Genomic DNA, 20,949 nt, shown 5'->3' on the forward strand with positions numbered 1-20,949 from the left:
TAAAGACAGAGACAAAAATGATCTATTGTAGTGAACTGGTGCTTCTGTCTATCCTGCAGGCAGCTCAGGCACATCACCTGCTCTCTTTCCATCCTTCACTTGCACTCAAACATTTTTAAACCAGAGACAGACACTTGAATTTGGAGTCAAAAGATGAGTTTGAGACCTGATTTTACTACTTTGCAGCCACTTAACTTCTCTGGGCTCCAATTTTCCAAATTCTTAAAATGGGATGTTCTCTAGGAATCCCAGGGCTGATAGAATGATAAACTGAGACAATACACGTGAAAATGCCCTTCAGCTTATACAAATAAAGCATGTTTATTAAATTCAATAAACAGCAAGTGTTTTCTATTCATTGTTCTTTCTGCTTTCCAACCCCTAGAAAATCTTTCGCAGAAAAACTGCCTTCCAGCCAGCATAACTGGGTTATTTTTAAAGCTCATACAAAAGCTCTAAAATGGAAAAGAAAAGCTAAAAATTGCCATTCAGTAGGGTTTCCAAGACAGCATTGAGCAATCCGAAGTCACTGTAGAAGCTCTGCTCAGATAGATCAGCAATAACCAATCTCTTTTAGAGTCAGGGTATATGCAATTCAAAAGCAGCAGGTCCTCTTGCTAATACTTTCTAATACCATTTGTTTAGAAAAATCCAGAGAAAATTTCACCACACTTACTATTATTCATATCTCAGCCAGTTCTCCTTAATCACAACTTTTCTTCCTTGGATCCTTAAGTAAGTTCTCAGCAAGCTTTAAACACGTCAAATGAATTCTTATATAACCAGGTAGCCCAGGATGAGTTTAGACAACCAAGTTTCAGAACCTTGATGAGAAGAAATGGGAAAGAAATTTGCCAGGGCTGTTGATATCCCACATGTGGTGTTATTTAAGACCAAATAATCTGAATTTAAGGGAATGCGCTTATGTCAAACTATTATATGTCAGACCACACCCCTGTGGGTGGGGGTGGGGTTTCCCCTGAAGGGAATGGATGTTCCCACTGTCAATCATCTTAGAGAAGGGTCAATACTAGGTCAGGAAATGAGAGCTCTGACAAGCAGTCCTAAGAATGAAGTCAGGAAGAAACTTTCTTCCTCTCTCCCTGCATCCAGGAGTTGGTTTGATCAGGACTCTGGGGTAGGTTGTTGCCTAGAGCTTGTTCCGTATTAGGTGTTGAGCTGTCCCAGGCAGCCCAAGAGAGTGGCATTATGTTCTATGACTTTCTATAATTCCCAAATTAACAGGTTTGCTGAAGGTTGCCATTTGGACTCTACTGAACTACATTCCACCCATGGAATGACTTAGATTAGGGAGAGGTGTGGCCCTGTCCCAGATTCTGAACTGCAGGGTGGTGCAGCATTCACCATCAGGAGTCAGCTAGGCTGCACAAGGCAGAAGTCTGGAGGATCCTCAGAGGTGATGGTGATGGCAATAGCAACCAGCTGCAACCACCTTCCAGATCAACCAGCATCCAGGCCTGGATGTGATGCAAGATTCACCTGGCAACCTTGTTAAATAGGTTCTAATTATGTCTAGGGTGGCATACAAGACTGCATTTCTAGCAAGCTCCCAGGTGCTACCGATGCTTCTAGTCCTCGCCTGGCAATAACAAAGGTCTGGCCTTTGCATCTTGCAGTACAAGTCCAAGAACCTGCTCCATCAGCAAACCCAAAGGACAACCAGGACTGAAGGTAAGACACCAATAAGCATGCCGGGGGCCTTTATTCATATCCGCAGAGGCGGGCCCCACGGGAAGACTGGCTAAGGTTCTTACTGATTAGGGAAACATTAACTTGCTGTACTTTGGAGAACAAAGAGTGAGGTGTTTGCAACTCCACGCTGGTGAACAAGGGGGCATAACTACACTCACAAATATCTAGCCATCTCAAAATCAGAAAAGAGTGTGAAAATAATCGTCTTTTAATGCTTAATTGCCAGGTTGTGCCAAATCTTTTTTTTTTTTTTTTATTTGACAGAGAGAGACACAGCGGGAGAGGGAACACAAGCAGGGGGAGCGGGAGAGGGAGAAGCAGGCTTCCCGCGGAGCAGGGAGCCAGATGCGGGGCTCGATCCCAGAACCCTGGGGTCATGACCTAAGCCGAAGGCAGACGCTTAACGACTGAGCCACCCAGGCGCCCCTGTGCCAAATCTTGTCTAGGAAAAACATTGTATTTTCCCTTCCTCTCACACTACTACCACACACAGCACTGCTCACCCTAAATGTGAAGGCACTAAGGGCCTGCAGTTAGCACAGACCCCATCGATTAAGGGCTCAGTTCCACAAGGCTGAACCTTTAAAGGTATTCCAAGCAAAAGATGCAGCAAGTATAAAACTCCTGAGGGAGGGAAGACAGATAAGTTCGAAGAAGAGAGGGCAAGGATGGTTGAAGAAGTTGACAGAAGCCAGATCATCCCTAGCCTGGAATCTTTTGAGTTTGTGCATGGTGATAATGATGGTGGGTTAGACCAGGGCTCAGCAACGTTTTCTATAAAGGATCAAGAGGCAGAATCAGGGATATTATATAGGTACTAATATAACAAGAAAGGGTTAAGTTCCAGAATTTTTTTTTTAATGAAATTCAAAATAAAATTGAGAATAATTTTTGTAATACAGGTCTACTAATGAGAAGAACAGAATTATTTGGGTGAGGATAACATTTGGCTTAAGTGGGGTTCAAATTTTGTTTCTAATAAAATTGGTTTAAATGTTCGGGTTAATGCTGATCTAGAGTGAGGTTTTATGTATTTCACCTTTGAAAATGTCCTTCACAAAGATAGGTACTGACAAATACTGACATCAATCCACAAGCACATGATTTTCATTGAGCATATTAATCACTCCGAAAGCGTTTATGGAATTCTATTAGATTCTTCTCTTGATATTTGCCTTTTGGCATGTCATTGCATTGCAGATGAATCACTTCCAATCGAAGTTAGGTGGAAGCTCAATCGCACAGTTTAGAGAGATTTCATAACATAGAAATTTCCTTTGCACTTGAGTTTGAGTTTAGAAAATATACGTGCTGCAAGTTTGCGTGGAAATGGAGATCTTGCTTTTTAACTTCAGCAGCATAGAAAGTATATTTGAGCTTCACATTACTTATAATCCAAACAACATTGTCATTGAAATGATTGCATACAAGTTTCACATATAAGCGCTGTTTTGTATTGTCATGGTAGGTTTAATTAACTAAGAAACATTGTGTCTGCAACAAAATTTCCAGCTCCATTCAGTGTTCTCTAACAATGGTAGAAGATAATCCTTCTGGTTCAGAAAAATTTGAGTTGCAATTTGAAAAACTGCAATAAAATTATACCACTGCTAAGCCACTGAATTGTTGTGCGGTAGGGCAAGTCAGGATATTCAGCTTCTATTTCTAACACAAATTCACAGAACCAATATCAAGGGTGGTGCCCCCAAAGCACTCCAACATTTTAGTCATCGGGTTGAGAAGGAGAAGCCAGCAAAAGAGACAGGAGAGCAGCCAGCAGGAGGAGGAAAACCGGAAGGAAGTGTTACAGAAAGTTAAAAGCTGCTGAAAGATCAGGTGAGCTGATAAAAAGTATCAGCTAGTCTGGAGGTCATTGGTAATGATCTTGCAAGTGCAGCTTCCATCTCGTGATGGGAAAGAAGCCAGATGAAAGTGAGTAAAACGGTGAGTAGAAAATAGGGACAGGAGAAATCTCAGGTGAGATGTTTTTCTGTGAAGGGGCAGAGAAATGGAGCCACGGAGAAAGGAGGTCGTCATGGTGGCAAGGAAGACGTTTTTTTGTTTGTTTTTGGTTTTGTTTGATTTTAATCTCCATCCTTTAACAAGAAATCACAAAGCCTCCTAACATACCAGAAGACTTAAATGTGAAAGTGACCGCAGAAGGCTCAATGACCAGGCATCCATGAAGCGTGAAGTATTCCATATAAGTGGCTTTGCCAGACAAATAATTTATCCTATTAAGCATCAAATCTTTTAAAATTTTGTATGCATTTTTGTGTAAATCTTACTAAAAGGTACTGACCAATTCTCTACTTACTGAATCAGATTATGGACAGCAATTACACTCGCTTCTGGGCCTTTTGGCTAAGATCAAGTGTGGACAGCAATTATATCCTGAACTACATAGTAAAATGATGTCCTCTCACGGGCTACCAAAGTAGGTATGAATATTTGCTACTACACAAGAGGATCCCAGATGACTAGAGATTTTTAATTTGCTTCTCCCTCACTTGAAGGTTATCAGATGTTCCTCATATTCATAGATGTGATAGCACAACCCTCCCCTGCTGATCTCAGTGTGGCTGTATAATAGAATTACAGGCAGGGTTTTTAAAATGCCAGTACCAGAGATTCTGATCCAATCGGTATGGAGTAATCACTGGGTTACATCTCTCCCAGACCTACAATAGGAATACTTCTTAAGAATTTGCTTTTGAATTAACTATAAAATATTGTAGGTTTAACCTCTTAATAAAATAGTCACTGTTACTGGAAGAGGGCTTAGTAGATGAATCACCTGAAACTTAAATTGTACTTGTAAATACTAAAAAAATAAACGGTGAATAGGTTTATTAACTGGGTATCGAAGATTAAGTCCTACAGGTGAGTCTAATGTGCAACTAGAGTTGAAAACCAAAGATATGGCCCAAAGTCTTCCTTTTAAGATGAGGAAACAGATATCCACAGAAGTTGAATGAACTAGGATCACTTAATTTCCAATGGTCAATGTACTATGACTTTCAAAGACCGCCCCCCTCCAGCCCCAATTTTTGTACAGGCTGGAATATTAATCACTGGAACATTTGTTGGGTTCTTGGTATGTGCTAGAATCTGGTCAAGACATCTCAGAGACAAAGGTGAATAAGACAAGGTTTAGTGGTGAGTAGTTCAGAGTCTGTTGGGTTAAAACTGCAAAAATAAAGTCACAGTTAAATATGTGATAATAATCATTTATTCAATGGAGCACAGACTAGCAAGTGACTAAAGAATGTCAATTAGTTCTGGGTAAAAGCCTGAATAAAGAGGATGAGCTTTAGTGGGAACACATAATTCCTGGAGAAACCACAACATAATAGGCGGTAATCAGCCTGTTCCATTGCATACTAACCAATCCTGAACTAGACTTGCCTAAATCAATTGATCCCTTTCTCTTGTGAAGTATTGAGGGTTGGGCGCCTGGGTGGCTCAGTTGGTTAAGCGACTGCCTTCGGCTCATGTCATGATCCTGGAGTCCCGGGATCGACTCCCGCATTGGGCTCCCTGCTTGGCAGGGAGTCTGCTTCTCCCTCTGACCCTCCCCACTCTCATGTGCTCTCTCTCATTCTCTCTCTCTCAAATAAATAAATAAAATCTTTAAAAAAAAAAAAAAAAAGAAATATTGAGGGTTAGCTTTTTATAAACCCTGACTTTGCCTTTGTTCAAGGAGACAGCCTTTACAGAGGCTATTCTGCCCTGTAAGTACCAGCAAATCCTCAGTGCTTTAAATGATTGCCTCTTACTCTTTTTTTTTAAGCATCCTTTTTTTAAATTTTTTTATTGTGGTAAAATATATGTAACATAAAATTTTCTATTTTAACTATTTTTAAGTGTATAATTCAGTGGCATTAATTATATTCACAATGTTGTACAACCATGACCACTAAGTATTTCCGAATTTTATATCAGACAAGAATCTTTAATTTTTTTATTATATACATCTCAGGTGTACAGCTTTATAATTCAACATCTGTATACACTACAAAGTGATTCCCACCACAAATCCAGTTACCATTCATTACCATACAGTTGACCCCCTTCACCCATTTCACTCAACCCCCTTCTCCTCTGGTAATCACTAATCTATTCTGTGTATGAGTTTGTTTTTTATTTTCATTTTTTGTTTGTTTACATTCCACATATGCATGAAATCATTGCTATCTGTCTTTCTCTGACAGTTCACTTAGCATAATACCCTTAAGGCCCATCCATGTTGTCACAAATGTCAAAATTCCATTATTTTTTAGGCCTGAGCAGTGTTCCATTGTATAAATATATCACATCTTCTCTATCCATTCATCTATCAATGAACATTTAGGCTGTTTCCATATCTTGACTATTGTAAGTAATGTTACAGTAAACATTAGTGGTGCACATCTTTTCAAAGTAGTGTTTTCATATTCTTCAGCTAGATACCCTGAAATGGAATAGCTGGATCATATGGTAGTTCTATTCTTAATTCTTTGAGGAATCACCATACTGTTTTCCATAGTGTCTGCAACCAATTTATAACCTCACCAAGTAAATGAGGTTCCCTTTTCTCCACATTCTCTCTAAAACTTGCTGGTTTTTTGGGCGCCTGGGTGGCTCAGTTGGTTAAGCGACTGCCTTCGGCTCAGGTCATGATCCTGGAGTCCTGGGATCGAGTCCCGCATTGGGCTCCCTGCTCAGCAGGGAGACTGCTTCTCCCTCTGACCCTCCCCCCTCTCATGTGCTCTCTCTCTCTGTCTCTCATTCTCTCTCTCAAATAAATAAATAATCTTTAAAAAAAAAAAAAACTTGCTGGTTTTTTGCCTTTTTGATAACAGCCATTCTGACAGGTATGAGGTGATATCTCATTATGGTTTTGATTTGCATTTCCCTGATAATGAGTGATATTCAGCGTCTTCTCATGTGCCTGTTGGCCATCTATAGGTCTTCTTTGGGAAAATATCTATTCAGATCTTCTGCCCATTTTTTGATTGGATTGTTTATTTTTGTTGAGTTGTATGCATTCTTTATATATTGTGGACATTAATCCTTTATCAGATATATGGTTTGAAAATATCGTCTCCAATTCAGCAGGTTGCTTCTTTGTTTTGTTGACGGTTTCCTTTGTTGTGCAGAAGAGGCTTTTTAGCTTGATATGGTCCCATTTGTTTATTTTTGTTTTTGTTTCCCTTGCCTTTGGATTCAGATCCACAAGGACATCACCAAGACTGATGTCAAGTTTACTGCCTATGTTTTCTTCTAGGAATTTTATGGTTTCAGGTCTTACATTCAAGTCTCTAACCTATTTCGAGTTAATTTATGTGTATAGTGTGAGACAGTGGTCTAGTTTCATTACTTTGCATGTGGCTGTCCAATTTTCCCAACTTCATTTTTTAAGAGACTGTCCTTTCTCCATTGTATGTTCTTGGTGACTTAGTCATAGATTAATTGTCCATATATGTGTGGGTTTATTTCTGGGCTCTCTATTCTGTTCTACTGATCTATATGTCTATTTTTATACCAATGCCATGCCATTTTTATCACTACATAGCTTTATAGTGTAGTTTGAAATCAGGGATCATGATACCTGTAACTTTGTTCCTTATTCTTAGGATTGCTTTGGCTATCAGGGTCTTTTGTGATCTGAAACAAATTTTAGAATTACTTATTCTAGTTCATATGCCATTAGAATTATGATAGGTATTGCATAGAATCTGTACACTGCTTTGGGTAGTATGGACATTTTAACAATATTAATTCTTCTAGTCCATGAGCACAGAATATCTTTCCATGTATTTGTGTCTTATTATATTTCTTCATTAATGTTTTGTAGTTTTCAATATACAGGTCTTTTACCTCCTCGGTTAATTTTATTCCTAGGTATTTTATTCTTTTTGGTGAAATTGTAAATGAGATTATTTTCTTAATTTCTCTTTCTGATATTTCAATATTAATGTATAGAAATACCACAGATTTCTGTGTCCTGATTTTGTATTCTACAACTTTACTGAATTCATTTATTCTAACAAGTACTTACATTCCTTCAAAATCCTCTCAGAACCACCCGTAGGGAGAGGAGAACCCAGAGATTGGGAAGCAGAGGGCTTAGACAGAGAACTTAAACGCTAGTTTGAGACCACTCTTGTGGAGAGTAACTAGCCAAAAGGGCAATAATGACATATTTAACACCTGTATTCTAGAAGCTGAGGATAAACTGAAACAGAAAATCTGGTAATAAGCCATAAAAGTTGCCTGAGGTAATCAAAATATTGGAAACACTAAACCAAGTGGTAGAAGAGATCGTTTAACTTAAGTCAGTAAAAAACAAAACAAAACAAAAAAAACCCTACTTGTGCTTAATCACCTTGTCTGCTTTACAAGATTTGCCTCAAATAGATTGTTCTGCATGTTTCACTTATTTTTTATTATTTGTTTTCATAATTTCAAAAATAGTATCTTTTCATTATAAAAATTCAACAACATTCAAATATTTTAGTACAAAGTGGAAGCCCCCATAATGTCCTCAGAGAACCACCATGAAGTTTGTGTACTTTTCTGATTGTTTTTCTATGTATAATGTATTTTATTATACTTCTTACAGTTTCATAAAAATAGGAACATACTACAAATATGTTTTATAATTTGTTTTTTAACTTAATACTTTGTGGACATCTTTCCATGTCAATACATAGAAATTATACCTTGAAGTGAATCAGAATATGCCACCCCAAAATATGCTACTTTAGAATAAGGATTATTTTGAATTGAAGGCAATTGTGGATAGCAGACACAGGATGAGTTCACTGCCCTCCCCCTATCAGCCTAAAAGCAGGTCATAAATTTCCCTTTGTAAAAGTGACATAGGGGCACATGGGTGGCTCAGTCGGTTGAATGCCCACTCCTGATTTCAGCTCAGGTCATGATCCCAGGGTCATGGGATCGAGCCCCATGGCAGGCTCTGCATTCAGTGTAGAGTCTGCTTGAGATTTTCTCTCTCTCCCTCTCCTTCTCTCTCTCTCAAATTTTTTAAAAGGTGACATAAATTTCCCTTGTGAAGATGTCTCTCCCATAGCAAAAGAAGAATAACCCTATCAGAGATAACCCTACCAGAGATGGGAAATGGCACTGAGATGAATCTGCATAAACAAACCTTACTAAATAACACTTTGCTACCATTAGTTTTTCCCCTATATCTACCTTCCCATAATTTATTTCCCCCAAAGGAGCCCAAACCCCTTTTCCTTTGTCTAGTCACTTCTCCACAATGTATTGCTCTTTGTTAAGATGGTACATAAACCTCCAGGTCTAACTGCCTCTTCCAGTTTTCACTTCTTTTCTGTAGAGACCCTGTGCATATAAAATTAAAAATAATCTTTGTGTATCTTTTCTACTGTTAATCTGTCTTTTGTCAGTTTAATTTGCAGTCTTCAGTTATTGAACCTAAGAGTATAGAGGAAAAGACTTTTTTCCTCCCCTACAACTTTATTCATTTAAATGGCCACATGATATTCTGAATTTTGCAATTTCAAAATACATGGTGAGGTTGATTTATGCTTGCTCAGTTTTTTTTGTTAAACATATAAGTCTGTTTATTCCCAGTTGCATTCAAGCTTGTACATATTATCTATGCTTAATATAATTTAATGAGACCTCACTAATCATCTGGTGGAAGCTTCCAGTAGTAAAGGCAAAGCACCTAACGGCAAATTAAAAGCTTTTAGAATGCTCAGGCTTCTTTTGGATATTGGATATTTATGTCTCAATGATAAGAGAAATTGTACTTTTTCATGGCAGAAATTGACCAGGTGAAACAATGAAAGAAACAAGGCAGAGGAGCATAGGGGAAGATAGGAAGAAATGAAACAAGATGAAACCAGAGAGGGAGATGAACCATAAGAGACTCTTAATCTCAGGAAACAAACTGAGGGTTGCTGGAGTGGAGGGGGGTGGGAGGGATAAGGTGGCTGGGTGATGGACATTGGGAAGGGTATGTGTTGTGGTGAGCACTGTGTATTGTGTAAAACTGATGAATCACAGACCTGTACCCTTGAAACAAATAATATATGTTAATAAAAAAAAAAAAACCAAGCCACTCGAGGAAAAATGTTTTCAAAATTTTAAGTCTTTTGAACCCACAAGGAATAACCACCACCATGTATTGATCATCTATTAAATGGTAGGTGTTTTGAGTTACCTCATTTAATTACCATAACTCCATGAGACTACTCTCATAATCCCTAAAATATGGAATTTTTTAAAAGATTTTCTTTATTTTAGAGAGAGAGTGCAAGCCAGGGAGAAGGCAGAAGGATAGGGATAGAATCCCCGCTAAGCACTGAGTCCTATGCCGGACTCCATATCACCACCCTGACCTCACAACCAGAGCCGGAACCAAAAGTCGGTGGCCCAAACTACCAACCCACCCAGGCACCCCAACTTAAAATATGGAATTTCTTAACTCTGATACCTTTCTCATTGAGCATTCCACATTCTTAAAATACTAAAAGGCTGGTCAGCCCTGCTTTCCCTCATAGGATCTCTGCCCCCATCTCATTCTCTGAGCTCAACAAGAGGACTAAATAAGTTCTGTGTAATGGTAGGATGCTTATTACTTCCCACTCTGGATTTACCATAGCTATTTGGAATATCTAGACATAACTATTTAATCAATATGTACTGACACTTCTACTCTAAGTTAAAGTCAGCAGAGTTATAGGCTATTTAAGTCCTAGCCAAATGTCACCCACCTATAAATATTTTATGTAAGTACCCAATGAATCTTTGGCCAAAATGATAGGGTTATGTAACACACCTACAATGTCTGCCTACACTTATCACCTCCCTATTTTAGTACAGCTGAATCTCACTGAGGAATTTTAGACTTCAAATGCCATTTAAAAATATATCTGTTAAAAGTAAATGGCAAGTTATACTTAGCTTTTTCTTTACCTCTTGGATACTCACAAATCTGCTAGGCTTTATATACTTAAGGCCTTGGAACATAGGCCTGCCTTCTGAGTTCTCATGAGGGGCTGTTAGCTTTAAATTTTTCAAAAAGAAGAAAAAATTTCATAACATGCAGTATGCCAACAGTCCCAGAAATTTCATTTATTCAAAAGACATTTGCTGAGTTTCTACTCTGTGCTTCCTATATAGGAAAAGATGACACAACGGTTTTTTTTTCCCCCCCCCCTTGGTTTTCTTTTTTCTTTTCTTTTCTTTTTTTTTTTTTACATGGGGCTTGAACTCACCGCCCTGAGATCAAGACATGAGCTGAGATCAAGAGTCAGATGCTTAACCAACTGTGCCACCCAGGTGCCCCAACACATCAGTTTTATACTCTATCCAAAACACATTTTCAAAACACAAACCCAAAACATACTCCATCCCAAGAGCATATTATAATCTCTGTAGAAGAGAGACCTGAGTATGTGTATTCTTGAAACAATTCTTTAGGGGATTCTGATATACTTAACCTCACTCTCAACCCCACTCTCTATTATAGGTTGGAACTCCTGTGTAGACAATAGGGAATGAATCATAAAATTATGTGGTTGATCTTGAGAATGGACATTTAAAATGTGATTAGTGAAACTCATTACCAAAAATAAGGCATCTTTGTATGGCCTTTATCATCATCATTTTATTATGTTAAGGATGTACATAGCTTACATATTGGTTTGGCTGCTATAAAAGAGAGTTCCAAAACATAGTTAACTTAAACAAGAAAAAAGTTTCTCACATAACAGTCCTGAAAAGTGGCCCATAGATTGTATGGTGACACCATAGTCATCAAGGAGCAAGTCTTTTATTTTGCTACTTTGACACCCTCAACATCAGGCTTTTATGATGACTGTTCCCACCTCCACCATTACCTCTGCAGTCCAGCCAGTAGAAAGGGGAAAATAGAAGGGGGAAGACATGATCCTTTTCCATAAGTGGCCAACCCAGAAGTTGCACACATCAAAACAACTTACCTCCCGTTGGCCAGAATATGGCCACAGTACCAAGCTTAACTAACATAATAGGCAACCTATGTCCCAATAACATTTGTATTATATGACAATGGGAGAAGAGACATTGGATACAACTAGCAATTTTCTGCAAACATTACTAATAGAAGTTGATAATGAAACGAAATCTGCCTCAGTTTTAACAAGTAGCAAAAAGGTACAACATTCAGGCTGCTTCTGAGGATTGCTTTTGATACCAATTGTCTCGGTTTGAGCACCCTGGGAAAACTGACTCTGAGATAGAGATTGGTGTGCAGAAGGTTTATTGGAAAGTGTTTCTCATCACCTGTGACAGGTCTTAGTCTGAGCTGCTATGACCAAATACCATAGACTATGTCTTATAAGCAGCAGACTGACTTCTCATGGTTCTGGAGGCTGGGAAGTTTAAGACTAAGGTGCTGGCACATTCAGTGTCTGGTAAGGGCCCACTTCCTCATTCATAGACAGCTATTGCCTGCTGTGTCCTCACATGATGGAAGGGACTAGGGAGCTCTGGGGGAGGGGGTCTCTTTTATATGAGCACTAATCCCATTTATGAAGGTACTACCCTCATAACCTAAGCTCCTCCTGAAAGGCCCCATCTCCTAATACCATCACACTGGGCTTTAGGTTTCAAAATAAGAATTGGGTGGGGGGGGCGGCAAATAGTCTATAGCATGAGGAAACCAGCAGGACTGGGCAGAGACATTAAACTGTGATGCAGTCATAGCAAGGACCTCAACCAATCCCATGAAGAGCCCTGGAGCCTTTCTGAATTGGGATAGCCTTTTTGAATTGGTCTTAAAGCATGAAGCAAGGGGCCAGAACTATGTACCCCACCAAAAAACTGGTATAGGTTGCAGGCTGCTTCTGGGAATGGGGTTTATCTGTGGTAAAGTGGCTCTCTTTGGGGACCATTTCTCAATCTGATCACTATTGACATTCTGGGTTAGTTGATTATTATAGGACACTATCCTGTGCATTGAAGGATGTATAGCAGCATCTCTGGCCTCTACCCACTAGATGCCAGTAGCACCCCACCGTTCAGTTGTGACAAACAAAAATGTCTCTAGACATTCCTAAGTGGGTCCAAAATCGCCCCCATTAAGAACCACTGCCTTAGGCCAAGGGTAATTCTTACAGATGGATTCAGCTGCCATCAGCAGCCACCCCTCCCAGCAGTTAGGGAAATGGGGTGTCAGTCCTTAGAGGGGGATCTGGTTGATGTACCACAGCTTCCACTACGGTGACAGCAGGATCACACAACTGGGGACAATGCCAGAGATCCTGCCCCCCAGTCCAGTCTGTTTCATCAGGAAGCTTATTTAAATTTTATTTATATACTTGAAAAACAGGAGTAACTGATCTGGTCAAATCATGATGATGATCTTAGGAAGGAGACAGAAGAAGACTCGACTCTGAACTGCTGTTAAAACTCAACAGCCAATGGGAAATTCAAGGAGGCACTTGGGCCTGCATCTCCAGAAATAGATGTGGAATGGGAATGGACCCAGGAGAAGACCTGTTGGGATTCAGCCACATTCCCATAGTGAAGCTCCAATGCCGATTCTTCACCATGCTGTTCCTGCTAGTCCATTTCTGGCAGTAGCCTACCCTTCCCCCCACATCTCAGATAAAACCTTGCGGCTCTATCTCTCACTTTCTTCCACTCTGCCTCTCACACCGGCCTTTTTGGCCTTTGACCTACTCCTTCCTGCCTGCAGCTTCTCAGGCCCCCTGAGCACCCTGTTTCCTGGATGCTCACGGTCTGGAGCCCCATGCCTCCGGGGTACCCATGCAATGAGAGACAACGCGGAGTCCCTGGCTGGCTCAGTTGGTAGAGCATGTGACTCTTGATCTCAGGGTCATGAGTTGTGCCCTGCGTTGGATGTGGAGCCCACATTTAAAAAAAGAGAGAGACCACATAATTGTGAGGAGAAGGTGGTGGACACAGAGTCTCATTCTTTCCTTCCATCACCTTGAAAAGCAGCTGGCTTCTCACCACTAGCAAGATATGGAATGAACTAACCTGACACAACCACCTCCCCACCCTCCCCAAAAAACCTGCAGTGAGATCAAATGACTATAGCAGAATTTTTTTTTTAATTCTGAGCAGAAAAACATTAATGTGAGAAAAAAAATTAAAAACAGGTTGTTAAACATTTCACAAGAGCCACCTGTTGACTTTTTCCAAGAATGAGGGAGGGGTGGTCATAACTACACTTTTAATGAGCTATGCCACCCAAGGATCCTGCTGCTTTTCAGGAACTCTGAAGCCAAATTCTGCATCTTAGACTTTGGCCTCTCTCTCCAAAACCTTATTGCTGACTGGTTCCTTCAAATCACTACTGCTAATCTAAATTCAGAGTTAGCAGGCACTGGTGAAAATATAACTAGACAACTCTCAACAAACAAGAAGACTCTGTTGCTCTTCTTTACATAGACATTCCATCCTTCAGTCATTTTCTTTAATAACTGTAGCTAAATTCTACCAAGCATTTAGTGTGAATCATTTCGAAGTCTATGCCCTTGAATGCATTATCTTGTCAATCTACATAAGGCAAAATTCTTATTCCCATTACAATGGACTGAATGTTTGCATCCCCCAAAATTCATATGTTGAAATCCTAACCCCCCCATGTGATGGGAGTTAATTAGGTCATGAGGGTAGCGGATAGAATTAGAATTAGTGCCCTTATAAAAGGGACACCAAAGAGCTTTCTCCCTCTCTCTGCCATGTGAGGATACAATGAGAAGTCAGCAGTCTGCAACTTCAAAGAGTGTTTTCACCAGTACCTAATCAGGCTAGCACCTTGACCTTAGACTTTCACCCTCCAGAACTAAGAAATAAATTTCATTTTTTTTAAAGATTTTATTTATTTATCTGAGACAGAGAGAATGACAGAGACAGAGAGCACATGAGAGGGGGGAGGGTCAGAGGGAGAAGCAGGCTCCCTGCCGAGCAGGGAGCCCGATGCGGGACTCGATCCCGGGACTCCAGGATCATGACCTGAGCCGAAGGCAGTCGCCTAACCAACTGAGCCACCCAGGCGCCCCTTCATTTTTTTTTTTAAAGATTTTATTTATTTGAGAGAGAGAATGAGAGAGAGAGAGCACATGAGAGGGGGGAGGGTCAGAGGGAGAAGCAGACCCCCCGCTGAGCAGGGAGCCCAATGCGGGACTCGATCCTGGGACTCCAGGATCATGACCTGAGCCGAAGGCAGTCGCTTAACCAACTGAGCCACCCAGGTGCCCTAAATTTCATTTTTTTTATAAGCCACTCAGTCTATGGTACTTTGTTATAGCAGCCCAAACTGACACAGACACCCATTTTACAGATGAAAAAACTAAGGCATAGAATCCAAGGTCATTTACCAGAGCATGATGGACATGGGAGTTGAATGCAGGAAGAGTGACTCCAGAGCCTTCCTAACCATTGGGTGGTCCGGCACACTTTGGCTCCTCTCCTCATGGTTGCACTCTCTATCGTGCCAAGGAAAATGGATGTGGACGGGATGTGGGGGTTCAGATATAAAAACTGGCTGTAACCTCCCAGTGAGGGTCAGACACAAGGCTAACCACACAGATGCTTTCTTGCCAGTCAAGTCTTGCCAAACACCAAGCAATTTTGTGCAACAGACTCAGAAGGCAACAAGCCCAGTGAGATAATCTACAAAATTTGCTTTTAAAAGGGCTGGAGTGGGAGCTGAAGGGGTTTGCTCTCCCTGAATATCCCACAGAGTGATCCAGCACCATGGGAATTTTCCCAATTTGAATGATTCTTTTTGAAATAGGAATGTAAAACTACCTTCAGTTTGCTCTTTTGCCAGGCCAAAATTACTTCCTTTCTATAAACACTCTAAAAATATTGACTGTCTGCCCCATAACCAAGTTAGTGTTTGCTTTAATTTATGGTATTTCAAGTTGAAAGAGTATTGAAGTCCGAGTCAGAAAATCTGACTTTGACAAATCCTGGCAGTTTGAACCTGAGCTACTCATTTAAACTCGCTGGGCCTTAGCAGCTTCACCCACATGTGGCAATGATGCCAGGCACAAAATGAAAGGCCACATGGCACGGTGATGAAGAACACAGGCTTAACAGTCATCTCAGTTTACGTTCCTGACTTTACCACTTACTACAGTGTGACTTTTTAAAATTTTTAATTGAAGTACAGTCAACATACAATATTATGATACTTTAAGTGTACAACATAGTGATTCAACACTTCCATACATTATAAAATGCTCACCATGATAAGCGTGGTTACCTCCCATCACCAAATAAAGTTATTAAAATAGTGGTGACTTCCCTGCCCTGCACTTTTCATCCCCATGACTTATTTATTTTACAACTGGAAGTTTGTACCTCTTCATCCCCTTCTTTACTCTGCCTATCCCCCCACACTCCTCCCCTCTGGGAACCACCAGTGCGTTCTCTGTATTTATGAGTCTGTTACTAGGTTGTTTCTTTGTTTATTTTATTTTTTAGATTGCACATGTAAGTGAAATCATTTGTCTTTCTCTGACTCATTTCACTTAGCGTAATACTCTCCAGGTCTACCCATATTGTCATACATGGCAAGATTTCATTCCTGTTTATGTCTTATTAATATTCCATTGTGTATATATACCATACCTTTATTCATCTATTGATGGACACCTAGGTTGCTTTCATATCTTGTAAATACAGTTGACCCTGGAACAGCATGGGGGTTGAGGGCGCTGACTCCCTACACAGTTGAAAATCCACGTTTTACTTCTGACTCCTCAAAAATTTAACTACTAAATAGCCTACTGTTGACCGGAAGCCTCACTGATAACACAAACTGTTGACTAACACCTGTTTTTTATGTTCTGCACATTGTATACTATATTCTTACAATAAAGTAAGCTAGAGAAAAGAAAATGTTATTTAAAAAATCATAAGGAAGAGAAAATACATTTATACTACTGTACTATATCACAAAAGACCCACGTATAAGAGGACCTGCACATTTCAAACTTGTGTTCTTCAAGGGTCAGGTATAATGCTGCAATAAACATAGAAGTGTATATATTTCTTTGAATTAGTGTGTTCATTTTCTTTAGATAAATACCTGGAAATGCAATTGCTGGATGATGTGGTAGTTCTATTTTTAATTTTGTGACGACCCTCCATACTGTTTTCCACAGTGGCTGCACCAATTTGTGTTCCCACCAACAGAGCACAAGTGTTTCCTTTTCTCCACATCCTTTCCAACACATGTTATTTCTTGTCTTTTTGATACCAGCCATTCTGACTGGTGTGAGGTAATACCTCATTGTGGTTTTGATTTGCATTTCCCTGATGATTAGTGATGCTGAGCATCTTTACGTGTCTATTGGCTATCTATATGTCTTCTTTGGAAAAATGTCTACTCAGGTCCTTTGCCCATTTTTTAATTGGATTGTTTGTGGTTTTTAGTGTTGATTATTTAAGTTCTTTATATATTTTGAATATTGATCCCTCATCAGATATATCATTTGCAAATATCTTCTTCCATTCAGTAGGATGAATTTTCATTTTGTTGATAGTTTACTAAACTGTACAAAAGCTTTTTAGTTTGGTGAAGTCTCAATTGCTTATTTTTGCTTTTATTGCTCTTACCTGGGGAGACATATCTGAAAAATATTGCTAAGCCCAATGTTTAAGAGTTACTGCCTATGTTTTCAGAGTTTTCTGTGTTCAGGTCATACATTTAGGTCTTTAGTTCATTTTGAGTTTGTGTGTATGGTATAAGAAAGCAGTCCACTTTGTTTTTCATGTAGCTGTCCAGTTTTCCCAATACCATTCATTGAAGAGACTGTCTTTTCCCCCACTGTGTACTCTTTTTTATCACAGAATAATTGACCATGTAAGTCTGGATTTATTTCTGGGCTCTTTATTCTGTTCCATTGATCTATGTGTCTGGTTTTTGTGCCAACACCATACTGTTTTTATTTCTATAGCTTTGTGGTATAGTTCAAAATTGGGTTGATACTTCCAGCTTTGTTATACCTTCTCAAGATTGCTTTGGCTATTCAGAGTCTTTTGTGGCTACATATAAATTTTAGAATTATTTGTTCAAGTTCTGTGAGTATGCCACTGGAATTTTGATAGGTATTGTTTTGAATCTGTAGATTGCTTTGGGTATATGGACATTTAACAATATTAATTCTCCCAATCTATGAGTATGGTATATCTTTCCATTTATTTGTGTCATCTTCTATTTCTTTCATTAGTGTCTTATAGTTTTCAGAAGAGATCTTTCACTTCCTTGGTTTATTCCTAGGTATTTTATGTTTTTGATGCAATTTTAAATGAGATTGTTCTTTAAATTTCTCTTTGTTAGTTCATTATTAGTATATAAAAATACAAAAGAATTATGTGTATTAATTTGTATCGTGCAACTTTGCTGAATTCACTTATTAGTTCTAATAGTTCTTGGTGGAGTCTTTAAGGTTTTCTATATATAGTATCATGTCATCTGCAAATAGTGAGTTTTACTTCTTTCTTACCAGTTTAGTGCCTTTTTTTTCTTGTCTGATTGCTGTAGCTAAATTTCTAGTATTATGTTGAATAAAAACGATGAGAGTGGGCGCCTGGGTGGCTCAGTCGTTAAACATCTGCCTTCGGCTCAGGTCATGATCCCAGGGTCCTGGGATCGAGTCCCACATCGGGTTTCCGGCTCTGCGGGAAGCCTGCTTCTCCCTCTCCCACTTCCCCTGCTTGTGTTCCTGCTCTTGCTATGTCTCTCTCTGTTAAATAAATAAAATCTTTAAAAAAAAAAAAAAAAAACGATGAGAGTATACATTCTTGTCTTTTTTCCTTATATTAAAGGGAAAACTTTCAGCTTTTCACCACTGGATGTAATGTTAGCTGTGGGCCTTTAGCTATATGGCCTTTATTATGTTGAGACATGTTTCTTCTATTCTCACTTTGTCAAGAATTTTTATCATGAATGGACACTGAATTTTGTCAAGTACTTTTTCTTCATCTATTGAAATGACTGTATAATTTTATATTTCATTTTGTTAGTGTGGTGTGTCACACTGATTGATTTGCAGATATCAAACCATTCTTGCATCACTGGAATGAATCCCACCAATTGTGGGAAATGATCTTTTTAATGTATTTTTTAATTCAGTTTGCTAATATTTTGTTGAGGATTTTTTGCATCTATGTTCATCAGGGATGTTGATCTGCAATTTTCCTTTCTTGTAGTGTCATGATCTGGTTTTGGTAACAGAGTAATTCTGGTCTTATAGAATGAATTCAAAAGCATTCTTTCCTCTTCTATTTTTTTGGAATAGTTTGAAGGGTACAATTATTAACTCTTCTTTTTTTTTTTTTTTTTTTTTAAGATTTTATTTATTTATTTGAGGCAGAGAGAATGAGAGACAGCATGAGAGGGAGGAGGGTCAGAGGGAGAAGCAGACTCCCTGCTGAGCAGGGAGCCCGATGCGGGACTCGATCCCGGGACTCCAGGATCATGACCTGAGCCGAAGGCAGTCGCTTAACCAACTGAGCCACCCAGGCGCCCCTATTAACTCTTCTTTAAATGTTTGGTAGAATTCACCTGTAAAGCTGTCTGCTCTTGGACTTTTGTTTGTTGGGAGTTTTTTTTTTTAATTAGTGATTCAATTTCATTACTAGTAATTGGACTGTTCAGATTTTCTAGTTCTTCTTGATTCAGTCTTAGAACATTGTGTGTTTCTGGAATTTATCCATTTCTTCTAAGTTGTCCAATTTATTGGCATATAATTTTTCATAATAATTTCTTATTTCTGTGGGGTCAGGTACAACTTCTCTTTCATTTCTGATTTTATTTATTTGAGTCTTCTCTCTTTTTTTCTTGATGAGTCTGGTTAAAGGTTTGTCAATTTTGTTTATCTTTTCAAAAAAACAGCTCTTAATTTCATTGATTTATTTTTTACTTTCTATTTCATTTATTTCCACTTTGATCTTTATTATTTCCTTCCTTCTACTAACTTTGGCTTTGTTTACTTTTCTTTTTCTAGTTCCTTTAGGTGTAAGATTAGATTCTTTGAGATTTTTCTTATTTCTTGAGGTAGGCCTGTATCATTGTAAATTTTCCTCTTAGAATTGCTTCTGTTCCATCCCAAAGATCTTGAACTATTGTGTTTCCATTTTCATTTGTCTCCATGTATTTTTTTATTTACTCTTTGATTTCTTCATTGATTCATTGATTGTTTAGTAACATGTGGTTTAGCATCTGTGTGTTTGTGGGTTTTTTCAGCTTTTTTCTTGTGATTGCTTTCTAGTTTCATACCATTCTGATCAGAAAAGATGCTTGATATGACTTCAGTCTTCTTAAATGTATTGAGACTTGTTTTGTGGCCTAACATGTGATCTATCCTGGAGAATGTCCCATATGCACTTGAAAAACAATGTGTATTCTGCTGGTTTTGGATGGAATGTTCTATATATATCTATTTTGTCCATCTGGTCCATTTTGTCATTCAAAGCCACTGTTTGCTTATTGATTTTGTCTGAATGATCCATCCACTGATATAAGAGGGTGTTAAGTCCCCTACTATTATTACTGTCAATTTCTCCCTTTATGTCTATTAATATGTGTTTTATATGTTAAGGTGCTTCTGTATTGGCTGCATTGTTATTTACAATTGTTACATCCTTTTGTTGGATTTATCCTTTTATCATTATATAATGCCCTTCTTGGTCTCTTGTTACAGTCTTTGTTTTAAAGTCTATTTTCACTTTCATTTGCATCCCTTCACTTTCAGTCTGTGTGTGACTTTAGGTCTTATAGGCAGCATATAGTTGGGTCTTATATTTTTATCCATTCAGACACCCTATCTTTTGATCAGAGCATTTGGTCCATCTATGTTTAGAGTAATTATTGATAGGTATGTACTTACACCATTTTGTTAATTGTTTTCTGGCTGTTTTTGTAGTTCTTCTCTGTTCCTTTCCTTTTTTTCTCTCTTCCCTTGTGATTTGATGGCTTTCTTTAGTGTTATGCTTGGATACTTTTTGATTTTTGGTGTATCTATTATAGGTTTTTTAGTTTATGGTTACCATGAGGTTCATTTATAACATCCTATGTATATAGAAGTCTATATTAAGTTAATGTCATTTAAATTTCAACACATTCTCAAAGCATTATATTTTTATTTCCCCCTTGTTATATATATATTAGATATCATATATATTATATGATATCTAATTTTCCATTGTTTTATTTTGTGTAGCCCT

At 38.6% G+C, this 20,949-nt stretch overlaps 1 long non-coding RNA gene across 2 annotated transcripts in view; it reads left to right on the forward strand.

Moving 5' to 3' along the window:
• The first annotated feature begins 980 nt into the window (after positions 1-980).
• Positions 981-20,949, forward strand: part of LOC118002150 — a 172,531-nt gene continuing 152,562 nt past the window's right edge. For both annotated transcript variants that reach the window (XR_004676965.1, XR_004676964.1), the window contains exon 1: positions 981-1,692. This is a non-coding gene — a long non-coding RNA (uncharacterized LOC118002150). The remainder of the gene's footprint in view (positions 1,693-20,949) is intronic.

This window comes from Mirounga leonina, unplaced genomic scaffold (genome assembly GCF_011800145.1).
Source record: "Mirounga leonina isolate KUSES-001 unplaced genomic scaffold, KU_Mleo_1.0 Mir_82, whole genome shotgun sequence".
NCBI classification, from domain to species: Eukaryota; Metazoa; Chordata; class Mammalia; order Carnivora; family Phocidae; genus Mirounga; species Mirounga leonina.